At 56.1% G+C, this 18,122-nt stretch overlaps 1 long non-coding RNA gene across 1 annotated transcript; it reads left to right on the forward strand.

Moving 5' to 3' along the window:
• Positions 1–29: 29 nt before the first annotated feature.
• On the forward strand, positions 30–13,738 carry LOC110084254 (uncharacterized). Its single transcript, XR_013538042.1, has 4 exons — positions 30–157; positions 6,192–8,083; positions 11,158–11,640; positions 13,326–13,738. It is a non-coding gene; the product is annotated as an uncharacterized LOC110084254 (long non-coding RNA).
• Positions 13,739–18,122: the final 4,384 nt, after the last annotated feature.

Here is an 18,122-nt window from a genome sequence, read left to right on the forward strand (position 1 = left end):
GGAACCTCCGATGGGCCGGGAGGATTCTGGATAGGGGTGCCCCCCGGGGGGGGAGGCGGGGAAAGAGGGGCGCTGACCCGCCGCCGATCTCCCGGTCCCCATCCACGACTCTCCACCAGCTCAGCGGTCGCCGAGGGAGGACGTCTTCACCAGAGCGGTGGGTTGCGCCTCAGGGGAGTTGGGGCCGGAGGGGGGGGTGACAGGGCGGTGGGGCGGATTCCAGACACCGGTTCCCCCCTTCTCGGCCGGGCCCTTTCCCGACCCCCCCCCCCTCACCCCGTGTCCAAGGGGGCTCGGATGCGAAGGGATGCGCCCGGCGCTTCCGGGGCTGTGTCTCTCCGACCTGGTCTCCCCCGTGGGGCTCCCGGGCTCCCTCGAGGTAACCTTCCCCCACCTCTCTCCCCACCGCCCGCCAAGGGGCCCGCACGACCCCCCCCACTCCCCCCATGCCGCCCCCCAGCCCCGACCTTCCTGCCTGGGGGAAGGCGACCCCTGGCGGGCACAGCGGGAAAACGTCGGAGAAGCAGCCCCTCCGGGAGCGCTCCTTCAGGTGGGCTGCTGGGGGTCGGGGGGGGGGGGCACGGGACCGTCCTTCCAGCAGCGGGAAAAGGGGCCCCCGTTGGACACCCTCCCCCGATTAGCCTCCTCGCTGGTGGGAAATGTCCGAGCCCAGCCGCGCGGAGGGGAGAACAGAGATGTTGTCGGCTCGCCTCCCTCACCGGACCCTGTTTCAAAAAGCGCGTTGCATTTGTTTGGTGACAGGTCCTAAATTGGGAAGGGAGGAGGGCAGGAAAGGCTCCCCAAGGTGGGGGATTTTTCTTTCTGTCTTTGCATCTTTCGCCCTCTCTCCGCTTTTTCCTCTTCCTTTCTCTTTCATTTTTAAAATTTCTCTCTTTCTTTCCTCCCTTTGTCCCTCTTGTAACTTCCTTTCCCCTTTCCTTCTTTCTTTTCTGATCCTGTTTTTAATCTCCTTTTCTTCCTCCTCCTTTTTTCACCTTCTCCCCTTTTGTTCCTTCTCTCTCGCTGCTCCTTCCTTCCTTCCTTCCTTCCTTCCTTCCTTCCTTCCTTCCTTCCTTCCTTCCTTCCTTCCTTCCTTCCTTCCTTCCTTCCTTCCACCTTACTCTCTTTTCCTGTCTTTCTTCTTCCCACTTTCTCCTCTTTCTTCCGAAAGCTCTCCGGATTGTCTCGCTTACCACCCGGCGCCTGACCCGGAACAGCCTCCACTCCTCTCTCGTTCTCCGAATCCCCCGTGGAGGATGAGAGTGTGTGTGTCGGGGGGGGGGGCGGGCGGGCGTTCGGCTAACCGCGCTCCTCCAAAAAAAACAACGCAAAGGCTTTGCGGTGCTCTGAAAAGAACCGGGGGTTTTATTTGGCCTCTGCTTTGGTGAGAGAGAGAGAGAAAGATGTATATATTTATCAATATTTTTCTAGAACGGAATCTCCCCCTCCCTCTTTTCTAGACCTTTGCAAAGGTTCTTTTCTTTTTTGAAAAAAAAATTAAAGAATAATAAAGTTTCCAGGCGGGATCTTTACTCCCCCCCCCCTTTTCAGTTCTCTCCCTCCTCACTTCCTTCTGTTTCTCCTTAAGTGAACATTTCCTCGTTCGCTCAGCCTGCCTGCCTGCTTTCCTCTCTCTCTCTCTCTGTCACTCACACACACACACTTTTCCTACCCCCTCTTTCCTCCTCCCTCCCCCCCATTTCGCCTTTCCCTTCCCTACGGGGGGGTTGTGTCTGGGGGGGGGGAGCTCCTGCCGGCTTCCAAACGGGTTCCTTGCGCCACCGCGAGAGATCCAGACCCGACGAGGCCAAGGGCAGCAGAAGCGCAACCGACCGATCCATGGAAGGGAAGAGAGAAAGAGGGAGACGGGTTTTCCTCTCCTTTTGCGCTCTTCCCATCCACACGGATAAGTCAAACCCGAAGGGCGCCGCCGGCTTGGGCCGCCCGAGCTCTCTCGGAGCCCTTGATTCGGAGGGACTTCTGATACGACCCGCCCCCGTGCCTGGATTCGGGGCCGGAGGGGCTGCCTAGTTTGCGCCCCCTCCCCCGGAGACACTTTGTTCGACCAAGTTGGGGGGGGGACGTCGGGGAAAACAGGCCCCTTTCGCTCTCTCGCTCTCTCTCTCCCTCCGGATCGAATGGAATCCGGATTTGGTTGAGATTCGAGCCTGGAGTGGGGGGGGGGGGGAGAAAGGAGCCTCCAGCGAGAGAGGCCGGAGAGCCTCGGTGGTGGCTATATTTTTGGCTTTTTAAGACTGTAATTCAAAGAAACAAATGCGTTGGAAGCGAAGAATGTGTTCGCGTGTGTGTGTGTGTGAGAGAGAGAGAGAGGGAGAGAAAGGAGAGACCGAAGGGGCCCACCTGGTTTTCGCTCAGTTCTCAGAAAGTGGGGCAACGCGTCCGGAAACGGAGTGCGCGAAGCGCTTCGGAAGCGGGACCGAACCGGGGTTTCGTTGCCTCCTGAAAGGGCCGGTCCCGGCGGGGCCTGAGCGCCAGTGGGACACAAACCCAAATCTGCTCCCAACGGAGGGGGGGGGGCGACGAAGGGAAACCTTTCCCCCCCCCGCCCCGCTCGCCTCCTCCGTTGCGACGGGAGCGCCTGGCCTGGAGGGAGGCCGCGGCGGCGGGGGGGCGCTCGGAGCCGCTTTCGTTTTCGGCCTCCGGCCTCCCCAGCCAAGACCGCCCAAGGCAGCGGGGGGCCACCCCGGCCCACCTAGGCGCCCGTGCCCCGCTTCCCCACTTTCTCATTACAGTAATTAGAATTGTAATGACCGTCGCGGCTTTTTCTTGTTGTTGTTTTAAATTTATTTCCCGGTTTTTCAGTGCTACAAAGCAGTCTCAATTCGGCCCAGACGAAAGATAATGATTTGGAGAATAATAACGATAGTAAAAATGATCCTCAGAGCGTTCAGTAACGAAAAAACAATTCTTGATTTTGATAACCCCCGGCTGGGTTAGCGCAAAACTTATTTTTTTTTCCCCCCTCCCCCTGGGCCAAGCAGCGCCGGGAAGCTTCGAGAAGCGTCTTCAAAAGGCAATCCCACGAAACGAAAGCGGAGTCACTTCGGAGGGAGGGTCTGTGTCGGAAAACGCTTCTTGCTCCGAAGGGCCCGCCTGAGAATTAGGGATCCCGGGAGGCACCCTGTACCTTTCTCTTCCCCCCCCCCCATAAACCCACCGATTTTATTTCGCTCTCCCTTGTTGCGTTTTCTCGCGCCCGCCCCAAAACAGAAAGGGTTTGACATCCTCTCCCGCGGTTACCGTTAACAAAGAATTAAGGTTTCAGTAGAGAATTGGGTGGCAATTGGAGGGAAACCCCCCCCCCCCGGGAGCAAAAGCCGGGGCTTGGTGAGAACCGTTCAAATCAAAACCGGCCTCAAAGCGAAATCAGCGTTGGAAATCCCACCCGAGAGTTTAAAAACAACAGATTTTTTAAAATAAGAAGGCGCGAGGGCGGAGGGGGCTGGGGGGGGAGTAAAAGGAGCACCCGGCCCCCGCCACCCCCAGCCCCATAAAGCAGGGGTCAGAGCAAGTTCCTCCATCCTCCTCCCTTCCTCCTTTTTATTTCTCATTTTCCTTTCTTTTGTTATTTCTTTTCCCGCATTTCGGAAAACTAGATAAGGACCGTTCCCTCCAAGGTATCGGATGTGTAAGGAAAAAGAGACTGAGAGAGAGAGAGAGAACTGTATAGGTTTATTATACAATATTTTGCATGCACTAACGTACCCAATATTGTTCATATAAAATATATATAATGTTTTATATTGTATGCATTTATTGTACATATAATGTTATGTACATATCATAGTATAATATGTTATAATATTTTAATAGATATTTCTCTATTGATATATTATTAATAGAGGAAATAGACGTGCTTGCAAACACATCTAATAATATAGGCAGAGTACTATCTATAGCATGCAGCGTCGTAATTCATAGCTGGCTGAATTGCTCAGTGCGGTTGAGGTATCTGGGCGGTGGAGCGAGAGGTTGAGGGTCTGATTCTGGGCCTCCTTGTGAGTAGAGCCAGCCTGTGTGGCCTTGGGCAAGTGGCACGGTGGTCTCTGGGCACCCCCCCCCAGTAGAAGAGACTGGGAAAGTACCCCAGAATATGCTGTAACTAGAAAATTATATTGTTACATGCATGCGTGTCTCAGAGAGAGTATTAAATGTGTATAACACACATTTTTCCATATATGGATATATGTTACATAGGTACTCTTATGTACTAGAACCACAAAATACTACAGAGAGAGAATATTTTGTGGCTATACGAAACGTAAAGAATATAAATATTCTGCGTGCATCTGTCTTTCTGCGTGGAGAGAGAGAAAGAGAAAGCAATGCATGTAACCCAGTGGTACATCACAGTAGAGAAGACCCATTGAATCAGTGGGGATCTGGTGAGTCAGCTCCTCGGCCAGTTCCACTGGTTCAATGGGTCTACTCTGGTTGCAACTTGCTGCTGGATTTCAGCCAGCGAATGCAGGACGAGAGAAAAAGCAAAGAGAGAATCAGAGGTGAAACCCAATGACAGGGTTGAAAACCAGGCTAAGCGAAGGTCTGAAAGCAACCGGGGGGGGGCTCTGGAACAGCCTGGGGGGTTGGAGGGGGCAGAGGGGGCTTCACCGCAGCATGCGCCCCCCCCCAGCAGACCCTGGGGCGGGCAGGGGTCAGTAGTGCCCCGGCTTGCCTCAGTCGGTGCAGCTGGAGCGATATTTATTGGGGGGGGGCATAGGCACTTCTGGGAGGAGACCCAGCCACCTTTAATATCAAGGGTCTGTCATATTTTAAAATGTTTTCCGAGAGGGGTGATGGTCATGTGCGTCTGGTGTGCCAGATATGACCAAGTGTTCTGTGGTATGCAGAAGATGAAGGCATTTCTCACGGTGTAGGGCTGTGGGGAGGGAGCTTCCTCGGCTCAGGTACAGGGGGCCCCAATTTACACCTAAAATTCTGGGCCTTTAACAAAGCCAGCTGTAGTTCAAGAAAAGTTCCACCACAACAAATTACGCCAGCCACTGAATTATCACAAGGCTCTTTGTCATGATGAACATGAAGGTGTATTTTACATGTTGTTGAGGGGCTGGTACTGTACTTGGGCCCAGCTGGGAACCAGAAATGGAAAGGCAGCCAGGGGCCAAATTCTGCTGTGCCTCTTAGTTTATGTTTGCATCGTTAAGTGTCAGAGACCGCCTCTTAATGAAGGAACAAGTGGGGGGGGGGGAAGTGTGCTCAGATTTTGAGGCCTGAGCTGAAGGTCTGAGGCTTTGCTTCTGATCAAAACGAGAGTGTCTGGTTTATAATTGGGATTAAAGAGAGCCAGCCGTGGCTCTGCATTTCTGGGCCCTTTGGAGAAATATGGAAATGGTTCCCCCCTTTTTAAATGTGATTCCTCTGAGAGTGGGTAAATGGCAGTGTTTTTCAAGCTGAGGACCTCTGTGCCTCCCTGTTGCCTCCATTGCCGAACAGTTTAGAAAGATGTGGAGTTATCCTCCAAGGCCGGTGGAAGGAGAGCCACCCCCACCCTCCTCATGACTGGCTGGCTAGGGCTGATGGACATTGTAGTTCCCCCCCCCCAAATCTGAAGGGTCAAAGTCGCTTTACCTCTGCAGAGGCCAAAGGGGTGCATCAGAGAGTCCACACGCACCCAATCCCTGGAAGGTAAGTGCCGTACTCTGGTAGAGTGGATAGACTGGATAGACTGCCATGGAGGCAGGAAGTTCTCTTTCTCCACCATTCCTCAGAGCCATTAAGAAACCCTCAGCCTTCTCTCGTCCCTTCTGCTCCCTAACTTTCCTTCCAGTGGAACAATGGCTTCGAAAGGTCTGTGGGTGCTCCCAGTTTATTATTTTATTATTTTTGGATAGCCATCCTTTGTAAACAGACACCCTGAATCTTTGAGCCTCTTTTTGAAGGAAAATGCTCAGCAGAAAATGCTTGTGAATGTTATTTTTTCCCCTGCCTGCCCAAAACAGGATTGCTGTTGGAGGGGGGTGGGGTGGGGAGTTCAGGGGTCAGGATTGAGGCCCTGGGTTAAAACCCTCTTGCTGTGGGATTGGGCGAGGAAGGAGGTGAAGCTGGCACCCAAAGGAGGATGCTGCTGGTAGACATGATCTCCCTCCCTCCCTCCCTCCCTCCCTCTCTCTGTGGTTGCCCTCCAGCTTTTTTCCTCTCTCTTTTCCCAGGGAACTCTGCTTGCCTGCGTGTCGGTGGGCCTCAGCACCAGCTGCCTCCGTGGAGAGCAGCAGCCTTGCAACCTGTGGGGAATCCCTCCAACACCCCCCCACCCCCTCCCATGAAAAGGTCATCCCGCTCACAGGCGCCCTCTAGGGTCCCTGGTGGAAAAGTGCGAGTCCAGCTGCCTCTTTCGGTCGGTCCAGCCCACCTTTACTGGTGTTCTAATCCAGCCTCAGAGGAGCTGGTCCACAGGCAACGCAAATCATCCACGAGAGGGTGAAGGGTTCTTGTCAGCACTTTTTAAAGAGAGGATCCTTCGGCCAAAGTCATCAGGAACTGGCCTCCTTTGCGCAGTCGAAGGTGCAAAGGCCTGGCCTTCTCAAGACCAGGCAGCCTCTTTCGCTTCCTTGCTCCCTCCGTGCCCTCAGACCTGGATCAGTCCACATGCCCTTTGAACCTAAACTTGTGACCTTCAAAATCACCCTGAGAATGATGGGAGAATGAGTCCTTTTCCTCAGGAAAAAGGGGATGCTGGGTTTTGTTCCTATTTCTTAACAGCTTTTATGACCTGCTTTTCCAGGAGGTGGCGCACTTGACCCTCCCCCCCCCAAATCACCCTTGAAAGTCACACAACCGCCCTGTGAGGTAGCAAAGGCCGGGTTCAGTTTCCCCACCCGTAGCAGGAGCGCTTCTGGCAGGTCACGAGGAGACGAGAGGTTTCTGGCTCCTTGTAGGCTCGACGGTTTACGGTTTTAATTACAAGGACCATGCTGGGAGTCCAATAAAGTAATCCAATAAATTAATTCAAACTCTGATTCATCTAGTCATTAAAATAATGAAATTTCTTTCCAAAAGGCATAGGAATGTGTGTGGCATTAATGGTGTGAGCCACCTCGGGTCCTTTTTTAGGAGAAAGGTGGAGTAAAAACATTTTAAGGACCCCTGTAGCCAGTGGGGATTTGTTCCAAGCCACTGCCCCCACAGATGCCGAAAAAGGCGAATCTGGGGCAGGGCAAGGGAGGGCCAGGCCCTCATAAGACGGCATGTGTATTCATTGTATTAAGGACATAATTTGTAGCACCCTCTTCTGGCACCGGATTGTATAATTTAATTATTCTCAGCAATTTAGGTTCCCAAATTCTTAGGTCTTTGGCCTGCAAATGCTCACAGGGTCTGCGGACCATGAAGCAAAAAACGGGGGGGGGGGGTGGTGAAGCTCCCAGGAACCTCCAGGCCCTCGGGGTGGGGGTGGGGATCATCCCCAAAAGAGAGCGAGTCCCTGTTCCCATCCGCACAGGTTGGATAGGAAGGAAAGCGAGCGAGGATCTCGCCTGTCCTCCTAATTTCCAAGGCGGTTGTGTCAACATTCACACTGAACAAGCTGAGTCAAACCTGCCGCAGGATAAGAGACCTCCATCCTGATTCAGCCCCAGGTGATAGAAGGAGAATTTCTCTGTTTGTTGGAGCTGAGCATCTTCTGGCTTCGGTTTCCCTCGGAGGAGGAGTCTCGGCTCCCAGGCTGGGCCACACTGGAAGCTCAGTGGCTGTCAATTCATGGTGTGCGTATGTGGACGTGTCCAGGATCCCACTATCCCCGGGTCGTGGCCTTTTCCACCTCGCTTGTCCACCTTGCAGGGGGTGGGTGCTTGGCGGAGGTTAAAGGCACCGGGGCTGTTTGAGGGGCGGGACCAGGAACTGCCTGGCTTTAACATGTTTGGTCTTTCATAGGGTCTGCTGTTTTCGTCTTGCGTGGCCAGGGCCTGCCTTCGAGAGGGAAAGCCGGCCCTGCAGAGAGGGTGCCCGGCATCTCCTGGATTCGACTTAACTCTTTGCCCGCTCCTCAAAGGTGTTCCCCTTTGTCCTTGAAGGAAGAAGCTTGGAGAACGCCGAACCTTGTGAGGTAGGTTTAGCTTCGAGGGGGAGAGCGGGTGGCTGCCCAAGAACTCATGAGGGGGGGGCGGCAGAAACTTGATCCCAGGAGGGCAACCATGGCACAACACTGTCCCCCCCCTCTCATATCTAGAGGCAGCCTTGCTTGGGGTTAATTTTAAAAAAAAAAACAAACCACCAAGGAACTTGTGTAAGGCTATTTCTCCTGATCATAGAGGAGGGGACTCTGCTCCGTGGTTAGAGCAGCCACTGATCCCTGGCATCTTCTAGGCGTGGCTGTTATCTGCTCTCAATTCATTTTTGACTGAAGTTAGTGGCCCTATAAAAGAGCCGTCTCCGAAATGTTCTGTTCCCCTGATCAGCTCTTTCAAACTCAAGCCTGTGGCTTCCTTGACTGAGTCGATCCATCTCACATTCTGCCTTCCTCTTGGCCTGCTGCCTCCCACCTTCCCCAGCGTTATTATTATTATTTTTTGCCATGTACTATTTGTCTTCTCAAGATGGGTTCAAAACATGAAGGTCTTGCCTTTGTCCAAAACCCTGCAGAACCGCTGACCCTGAGCCAGGTGGGTGGCAGGGATCTGGCCTGCAGTGCCTCAGTTTCCCTGGTTCTTTGGCTGTGGAGCCAGACGTTGGGAGTTTGATTCCCCCCACGGTGCCTCCTGGAGAGGGGATGGACTGGATGACCCCACAGGGTCCCTTCCTGCTCTGCAGTTCTAAGAAATCCACCTTCCATGCACACCCAATCCTGTTGACTCAGGACAGGGCCAAATAGACCCCTCTCCCCCCACCCACCCCACCCCGCTCATGCACCAACCCCCCCCCCCCATATCAAGATGCATCCGGGGATGAGCGAAGGAAACGGAGAGGAGCCTCCTGCAAACTCCGACGGCTTTCCTGTGTGAAACAAACCGGCTTACGGAGCTTCGCGAAGGCAGGCCTGTCGGGAGTGAAGGGGAGACCGTGTGCAAATGTGCCAAGCTCTACACCTCCTCTCCCCCTGCCCCCCCCCGCCAACACCCCCTCCCCACTCATATTCGCCTCATCTTCAGCTAATTGTGGAAACAAATTCTTGGAAAGCTTCTGGCAGGGCTTTGCAGGCGGCTGGTGTGAGGAATGGTTCCCCCAGGGCTCATCTGAGTAATTTATGGGTCTGTTATATATAAATCACAAGTAACCCCCCCCCCCCCGCGTGCGCCCCACCACCTCCCAGCAACCTGGAGACAGCTGCCTCCCGGAGGCTTTCAGGAGAGAGGGGCCTGCTGATTGACATCTCAGGTTGCCCCTTCTGCCCGCCTCCCTGTGGGGGAGGGAGGGGAGCCACTGTGCACCAAGGCTCCTCCCCCCCACTCCCCTCAAGTGAGAAGTGGGGAGAAGAGACAGGGGGGGGGAAGCACACACCCCCAGGCAAATTCTCTGGCCATGTCTGGATGCATGACCCTTGACTTCCACCATTGGAGGTCCTATGCAGGGGGGGGGACAGCTTGGCCATCTCAGGGTAACACAGGATACCTGGGGAAGAAGACTCTGGTTTGATCTGGTGGCAGGCAGCCCTAGTGAGTCACTCCGCTCCTGCAGGAGCAGGGTTGTTATGACAACCAGGGAGGAAGCAAACAAGCCTGCTGGCCTTCAGGAATTGGGGGGGGGGGGATGCTGTTGGAAAGGCAGGAGAAGCAGTCAAGGTAGGCTGGGAGGGGGGAAGCTGGGGGCCAAGTTGTGCCTCGGGAGGGGCCCCGTCAGGATAAAAGGGGTGCTACGTGCAGGGTGACCCATGGAGCCGAATTCTCTGTAAGGATTCGGACAGGATCCTAAGTTTAAAAAAAACAACATGCCAACAGACCCAAAAAACGATTCCCTGGGAAAGGGTTGGAAGACCAAGAGGTCTTTGGCCAGAATGGCATTTCATGGGCAGGGCGGTGGGAGAGCGAGAGGCCGGGCCAGGCACCTCCTCCTGGACCAGGTGCGGTTGCATCCTGACACCCCCGCCAAAAGACAGGGCATGGGGAGGAGCCAGGTAATCCCTTCCACATCTCCAGTTCCTACCTGGACACCCAGCCTCTGTGTCCCCCCCACATAAGCTTGGGGTCCCCCCGAGGGTGCGCCCTGGACCCCTTGGGCTGCCCCAGGGACTCCCTCCCTCCAGGCCAAAGTTTTGATCCTGCAGGGCCAGCTTGAATACCTCCCCGTACCTGGGACACCCTCCCCGCTATCAGCCCTTCTGCCGGCCACGTGTAGGAATCGGGAAGGATGGGAGTAGAGCTGAACCCCCCCCCCCCCGCCAGGCCCCCCTCCCCAAAATCTGGGCCACCAGCAATGAGACCAGAAGAACCCCAGGGGTCGTCTCCGTTAGGGGGCCAGAGGAAGAGGCCGTGGGCACGCCTCACCCCCCCCCCCCCGAAAGGCCGCCCACGGGGGGGGGGGCTCTCAGGGGTCCGATCCAGGCACAGCCGCTGAGGTGCCCGGAAAGGGTACCCCCGTTCCTGGGACGTGTTCCGCACACACACATTCTGGGGCCGGATCTGGTGAACTCATCGGCTCAGTGGGGAGGTCTGGGCCAGAGCGGTGCCTCCCCCTCTTCCCCCTCTTCCTCCTCCTGTTGCGGCTGCCTGCGCCCCCTCCTCACGATTAATCAAAGCCCAGGCCAGATGCCAGCAGGACGGAGAGGGAGGCGGCACCCCTCTTCCCCCCCCACCCCCAGCTGTGGTTTTGGCGCATGCTCCGGCCAAGTGGGCTCATCCGGTTTGCTCTTTGGACAGGGTGCAAGGCCCGGTTTCTGAGCTTCTTCCCCCCCCCAAAACATACAGACACACACGCTCTCTCTCTCCCCCCCCCCACACACGCACACACGCACAAAAGCCCCCAGGCCAACGGCACCTGGCTTCGATTAAGAGCGCCTTCTGGCTCCCGGCACCAAGCCCTGGGCCTTGAAGGCTCCCCGCCGGCCACCGAGCAGGCAGGCAGCTGCGGGTGCGGGTGCGTGGGGGGGGGGGGTGCGTGTGTGTGGGGGGGGGGCTAGCCCTTGCGGGGCCACTTTCTGGACGGTGCCCAGAGCAGCAGCTCCCCCCTCCCTTCCCGTCCCCCCAGGCCTGGACTTTCGCTCCCTTCTCGGGATTTGCCGTCTTCGCCAAACTTCTGCAGCAACGGCAGACTTTGGGGGGAAGCGGGCCGGGGGGGGGCAGAAGGAGGACGGAAACCCCCCCCGCCGGTGAAAAGAACTTTGTTGCTCTGCAAGTGTTTTTCGGGGCGGTTCCCCACCTACCCAGGCACCCACCCACCCGGGGTGCCCCGCGTAAGTAACTCGGACCGTGTTTTCCTCGAAGCGCACACTTCTCTCGTGCGACCTACCTCGCAGGGTTGCTGTTGTGAACGGAAAGAAAAGAAGGAGGGGGAACCCCCTGGAAGAATCATCAGGTTCGGGCGCGCAACCGGCCAGGAAAGAAGACGAAGCCCGAAGCTAAGACGGGAAACGAACCGCGGAGCTTCCGAGGCCTGCGGTTCGCAAAACCGCCTGGGCACTGGGTGGGCTACCCAGCTGCGGGGATGATGGGCTTTGGAGTTCCCCTAGCAGTAAGTCCCCCAAGGTGTGACGAGTGGAGGAATGAAGACGGGCGCGAACCCGAAAAAAGGCTGGCGCTTCGTCGCCGTGGCGTCTGGGGGAGGCGGGGGGGGCAGAGCCTGCTCCCTCCTTCCCTCTCCCCCCCGTGTGGGGCTCGGCGCCCTCCTCCCTTGCCCCCCCCCGGCGGGGTGCCCGCAGGTCTGCAAGCCCGGTCCCGCGTCTGCGTCACGACGAGAGCGCCCAGCAGCGCCTGCAGTACCTCCCCGCGGCCACCGGAGGGCAGCACATGCTGCTGACGCGGGCCGGCCGGTGACGGAGGCGATGGCGGCATCGGGGGTGCGGGTGGGGGCATCGGGGGCTGCGAGAGGGGGCAGGGGGGGCGGGGAATGAAGGGGGTGCCTCCCCCCCCCGCCCGGGGTGCCAGTAGGCACACACGCACCCATATGAACTGGGGGTGGGACTCCGGGCACCCGGAGGATGCTACGGTGGGGGTGGGCGCTCTTACCCCTTTTTTGGGGGGGGACGTTGAACTGGGGGGAGACGATAATGGGGAGGAGATCTGTTTCATTAGACAAAGGGAGAGGGAGGGCAGGGTGGCCCCAGGCGACCGTGGAAGTCTGGAAAGAGGGAGAACAGGGCACCCTCTGAGCACGTGCAGAGTGCATTCCCCGTTTACTGCTGGGAGAGAGCCCTTTGCAGGCAGCAGGCGCTGGGAGCGGGGCCTTCACGCAGGCCTGGGCCTCCGCGCCTCTTCTCTTTTGCTCCTTACCGAGCCTTTGGCACCCCCTGCAACCCAATCCGCCTGTCTGTTGCATCAGTTCCTACCAGAGGTTGGGAAAGTTACTTTTTGGGGTGGGGGAGGGGTGGACTCTTACACCTCCTAAAGAGGAGCCCAGTTTGCTGATCTGGGTTACAGCAGCAATGGAGAACTTGAACAGTCACTTTTTAAAAAAGTAATTGGTGGCGTGTAACCCATTGCAACACCCTCCTGAAAAGTAATCAGTTACCTGCTGAGCTCCTCATTTTGGGCAGGACGCTTTGTGGGTCTCTTTAAGTTGCTGTTGGTTCCCCATTCCTTAAAAATGAAGTGAAACAGGTCAAGATGGATAAAGATAATGGCATTTAAAAATAATAATAATATGGTCCTGGAAATTTCAGTCCAAAAGGCCTAAAAAAGCCTCTAATAAGTTTTGATTGGTCTGTTGGGGAAGGGGGGCTTGTGAAGACCCAGGGAGAGACAGTGAGAAAAAATTAGCCCCCTGTTTCGCTCTTGGGAAATTAAATTAAATTACTTCTAGAGAATAATTTCTTCTACAGTAATTCCCGGTCAGTGTCTGAAAAGAAACGTAGCTGTCTTTACTAATTGTGGCTACTATCTCCTGTCCCTCTGTTCCCTCCCTGAGCCTTGCTTTCTGTTATTGATTGCTCTCTCTCTCTCTCTCTCTCTCTCTCTCTCTCTCTGTGTGTGTGTGTGTGTGTGTGTGTGTGTGTGTTTGTTTGTTTGAGGGGGAAAGACCTGGTCGCATTGATAAGACAGAGAGGCCTAAGGACGTCCAACATTCTACTTAAAACGTGTCTACAAAATTCCTTTAAAATGAATATTTGGGAAGTAACTTTGAAACAGTGCTTGTTCTCACCAGCAGGGGGGGCTGTTTTTCGCTTGTTACAGTTAACGGTGTATCTCGTTATTCCACAGCTCAGCCCCGAATTCTTTTGGAAGCCTAAGAAGTAACGACAAGCAACTTCCTCGCCAGCTCCTCCGGTCCTGGGAAGGCAGAGGCGAGGCAGGTCGGAGGGGTGTGTGGGAAAGGTCTTGTTCGGGGGGGGGGGCTTGTCTCCCTATACCACCCACCCACCCACCCCCAAAAATCTGCTGGCGCTCCTTCCATGCTCAGGAGCCTTTTCGCCCTCCCTGCGGGCCATGACGGAGCCCTCCGGGGGAAGCTGGGCTGCGGCTGAGTGGAAATGAACCCCAGGAGAGATGATGCGATTTGGGTCGGGGGAGGGAGGGGAACGTGACTAAAGGAAGCAGCCCCCCCCTCCGCCCGCGTGCCTGCCTGCCTGCTTGTTTGCTCCCCCACCCCCCTCCCCCCTCCCCCCCTTCAGGCGCTTTCGTTCATTCATGTTTTTCCAGACTCTCGCGGCCCCCCCCTTTCCTGGCGATGCGGCAGTTCCGGTGCGTGAACGAGGCACACTCGAACCTTCCGCGGTTCCGGGCGGGGGAGGGGCGACGTGGAAGGGGGAGAGGGACCCGACCCCCCCCCAAAAAATGAATTCATCCAGGCGAGGAGACTAGCACGGAATCCCAGCCGGACAGCCCACCCCGAGGCTCAGGTGGGGCTCTCCCCCCCTCTCCCCCCTCTCCCCTCCGCTCGGCGGGGCTGCCTCTTGCCAGCCTCTCTCTGAGCCGCATCCGCAGCGCAGCCTCCCTCCTCGGTTGCCATGGGAACCAGGATGATGCTCTTCCAGGGCACAACATGAGGTCAGGGGAACAGAGTGGATTTGGGGGGGGGGGGAGCGCACACACACACACACACACACACCACAACAGAAGGTGGGGGGGAGAGAGAGAGAAAGAGAGAGAAACCGGGGGGGGGGGAGCGAGGAGAGAAAAGGGGGTGATTATTCCAACCGCCCAGAGCCTTCCAGGTCGGGAGAGGGACTCCAGAGCCCATTACCCCCTGCCTGCGTGTCGGAGAGGGATGGGAGAGGTGGTCCATATCCCCTGGGCCGGGTGGGGGCCCCTGGGGATGCAGGAGCAAAGCGAGGGAGAGAAAGGTCGAGGTGGGGGTGGAGGGGGTTAGGTTCGGGTGGGTTGAGACGCCTGCCCGCCCCCCCTCCCTACTAATCTACCCCCCTCCTTCTCCCCGAATTTGCAGGGCTGGGGGGGGGGCGCTTTTTCTGCCTCTCTCGTGCGGACGGCTCCGGCGTCAGGCTCGCCTTCATGCGGACTAGCGCCCTCCAGGGGTTTTTCGCGGAGGACGACCGCGCTCCTCCCGGAGCCAGGCAAGCAAGTTGCAAGTTTACTCCCGAGAAGACATTTCTGGGCTGGCCGGAAGGGTCGTTGCGCATCTGGTGTAACCCCCCCCCTTCTTCCCCCACCGGGCGCAGGTGCGGCCGATGGGACTCAATCCTTGTGTTTTTCTCCCGGGAAAGCGCGCAGGAGAGGATCGCGGGCAAACTTCCCCGCGGAGCCCCGGCGTGTGTGTCGGATTGGGACCCTGCTTCCCTCTCGGTGGAAGGAGGAGGAGCGGCTGTTGTGTCTGGAAGGGGCCGGAATTCCTGCCTCCCCCTCATCCAACCCCCGCACCTCAAGGGCCCCAATCCCCCCCTTTTCTTGCCGTGCGTCTGAAGACCCAAACGCGTGCGCGGAGGAACGAGGAGCCGTGACGAAAGCCGTTAATTTATTTACTCCCCCCCCCCGCGGCCACCCAGAAGCACCTTTGATCGGCTTTGGATGCTGTGGGATCGGGCCCTCCTTCCCCAGAAAGGATCCTCTCCCTGAGTTGGGGAAAGGGGACTCTGGGGGGGCGGCCACCTTGGCTCGCCAAGAGGGCGCCCCCTCCCCAAGGAGCCCCTGGCTAAGAGAGGCCAAGATCCCAAGGGAAGGGGCCCTCCCCTTGCCCCTGCTGGCCCCGGGGGTGGGGGCGTGGGGGGGGGAGTGCCACAGGTCACAGACTAGTAGACTAGCCTGAAGCCCCCCCCCCAAAAAAAGAGTCCAGCCTCATGTTCCTCAGTGAGTTTTGTGGCCAAGTAGGAATTTGAACCCAAGACTTTGAGGCAGAGCAGTGAATGAGGGGGGCCCTTGCTCCCCCAGATGAAGACAGAGGGTGCTCAGACCACAATATTACTCCACCAGTCAAGTCAGAAGAACCTATGTCCCTAATTTCCCCCCCCATGCATTCTTGGAGGTAAAAATAGGACAATATTTTTTTAAAAAAAAAGATTGATAACTTCCTGCCTATTCGTGAGGGGGGTGAAGGCCTGCTTGACCTGAGAGACACCCCCAGGAAGAGCAGGACAGCCTCTCTCTCTCTCTCTCTCTCTCTCTCTCTCTCACACACACACACACACACGCACGCACATGCACACACACACACCCTTATGGCAGGTGTCCTCCAGGTGTGTGGGCAGCATAATTCAACATCTGGGTGGGTGGATTATGGGCACTGTAATCCGAATCAGGAGGATGCCCAAAATAAGCCATGCCCGGCACAGTTTAGAAGAAGCTGCATCTCTTAGATTACAACAGTTTCGGTGATGGCCTCTTTTTTTGGGGGGGGGGGAGGTAACTTTTCCAAGGTCTGCTGCTGAGACCATATATAATCAGCCGCCAACTCCTTACTTTCCATGGGAAAACCTGGTAGCAAATGAAAAGAAACAGAGAATGGCCGTATTTCTCACGACCATTTGTTGCTTTGGAACTTAATAAAGTTTAGGCTTCCATTTACTGCAACTAAGCGTGAAGTGTTGTGCAGTTATTGGGGGGCGTCAAGACTTGGAGGGGGGGGGGCTACCTTCCACAGACACACAAACTTTTCCTGATTTGTTTTGGCTGTCTTGGAGGGATCTGTGTTTGAGTCAAGCCATTTGTGTGTAGCTGGGAGAATTTTAGGCAAAGCCACAGGTCAGAATTAAAAATGGGGCCTGGGTGGTCATCTAGCCTACACCCCCCCCAACCCGTTTGGTGTGAAATCCACTGTATAGGTTTGGACAAAAGCCGGCTCCAGACGAACCCCTCCTGTCCTCCGGCTGGCTGCCTTCAAAAGACACCCCATGAGCTGCGGAGGGCAGAGGAAACCCTACCCGCCCTGGGCCCTGGTCCTCACGGGGATTCGATTCCAGTGCCAGGTGAAAGAACCACTTTAGGAAGGTGCAAATTCCTGGCAGGGTGGGGGCTTCTTCTTAAGAGGGGGGGGTCATGTCCCTCCTGCTTCCTCTCCCCTCAACCTGGGAAAAGTTATCATTTTGCATAAATGGTCGTAAATATCTTTCTGGATTCGGTGGCAGGGCAGAAATAAAATCAATTGGATGTGTCACTGAGAAAAAGATCAAATGTTTATTTTGCTTTTTTAAAAAAAACAACACCAACCCCTGGATGAGGGAAGGTGCTTGGGGGGGGGGAAGCACCCATCCCTGTCTGTAAAAGGGGAACAAGCCTCCCTTGGGTGCGAAGGGGGTGCCCGCCCAGGGACAGGCCGCCCGGCAGGCTCCTTCCAGGGAGGCTCTGGGTTTGAGTCTCCCCCCCTGCCCTCCGCGCCCCCCCCGGTCCCTCCTTCAGCAGGTACTCCTGAGCGGTTGCTGGAGAATGCCAGGCTTCTTGTCAAGGCCATCTGCGCACGCCTCCCCCCCCCCCCCACAATCTCCGCACATGCGCACGGCTCTGGACCCTGCATTCTGCTGAGAGATAATGAGGCTGGTTGCCACCCACATAATGCGACTTAGTTACAAAGCACTTCAGAGCCCCACGAGGCAAGGAAAACTTTGGCTGGAGGACTTGGCAGGGTGATGGGTTGGTTGAAAGGAGGGGGGGCTCTTTACTTTTCTAATGTGAGGAGGGGGGGTTAGAACAAACCTCGCTCTGCTTGGAAACAGAGATCCTGCCAGTCTTCAAAGGGAGCCCCAGGAGTCAGGCAAGGCAGCAGTCCATCCTACGACATAGATGCTGCCTGTGGGCAGGTTCTCCTGCTTCGCAACAGGGCCAGAGTGGGGCCAACAGAACTGGATTCGAGGATGGAGGCAGGCGCTGGGCGAGGCTAAAAGGTCCCAGGATCCCATCATTTCCTTCCCCAAATGACACTTTTTTTTTCCCAGTGAGGCCTGGATGAATCCCTCTGTACCGCCATGCTTATCCTAAAAACTGATGCGGCTACGCTGAAGGCCCAGGTGGGGAATTCTTTAAAACCTTTCAGCCTTAGGAACGCCGAAAGGTCAGGGGTTATTATGGGATAACATCTGGAAAGTCAAAGCCTCCCCATCCTTGATTTAAAACACTTTTCCGAGCCGATCCCAGTTTTTCTGGAGGAGACGAAACACAGTCCAGCTTAAAAGCCAGCCCTGGCTGATCCATTTTACCTGTCCTGGGGATGGAACGGGAGGGCAGAGGATGATGGGTAGATAATTAGGACTGGGTTAGGGATATTAATAAGCTTGTGAATTATGGGAAAAGCCGATGAAGGGAAATCTCCCCCCCCCCACTCGTGTGATGATAAATCTGAAATTGATTACCAGCAAGAGGTCAGAGAAACAATGTATTCCCCTCCCACAACGAGGATAGATTTAAATAAATTAATATAGGGAATTTGCTGCCACCCACAGCCGCATTGTGGGTTTTGACTTTAGGATGACTTGAGGCTACCTTTCCTCTCTTTCATGATACTTGACCATCCTTTAGTTCAGAAACTCTTGGTTCCCCCACCCCCCACCCCAAAGGGGAAACTTTGCCATAAAACATCAAGAGCAGTGATTAAAACGTGACTCTTTGAATCCTGAT

This window comes from Pogona vitticeps, chromosome 7 (genome assembly GCF_051106095.1).
Source record: "Pogona vitticeps strain Pit_001003342236 chromosome 7, PviZW2.1, whole genome shotgun sequence".
Classification (NCBI taxonomy): Eukaryota; Metazoa; Chordata; class Lepidosauria; order Squamata; family Agamidae; genus Pogona; species Pogona vitticeps.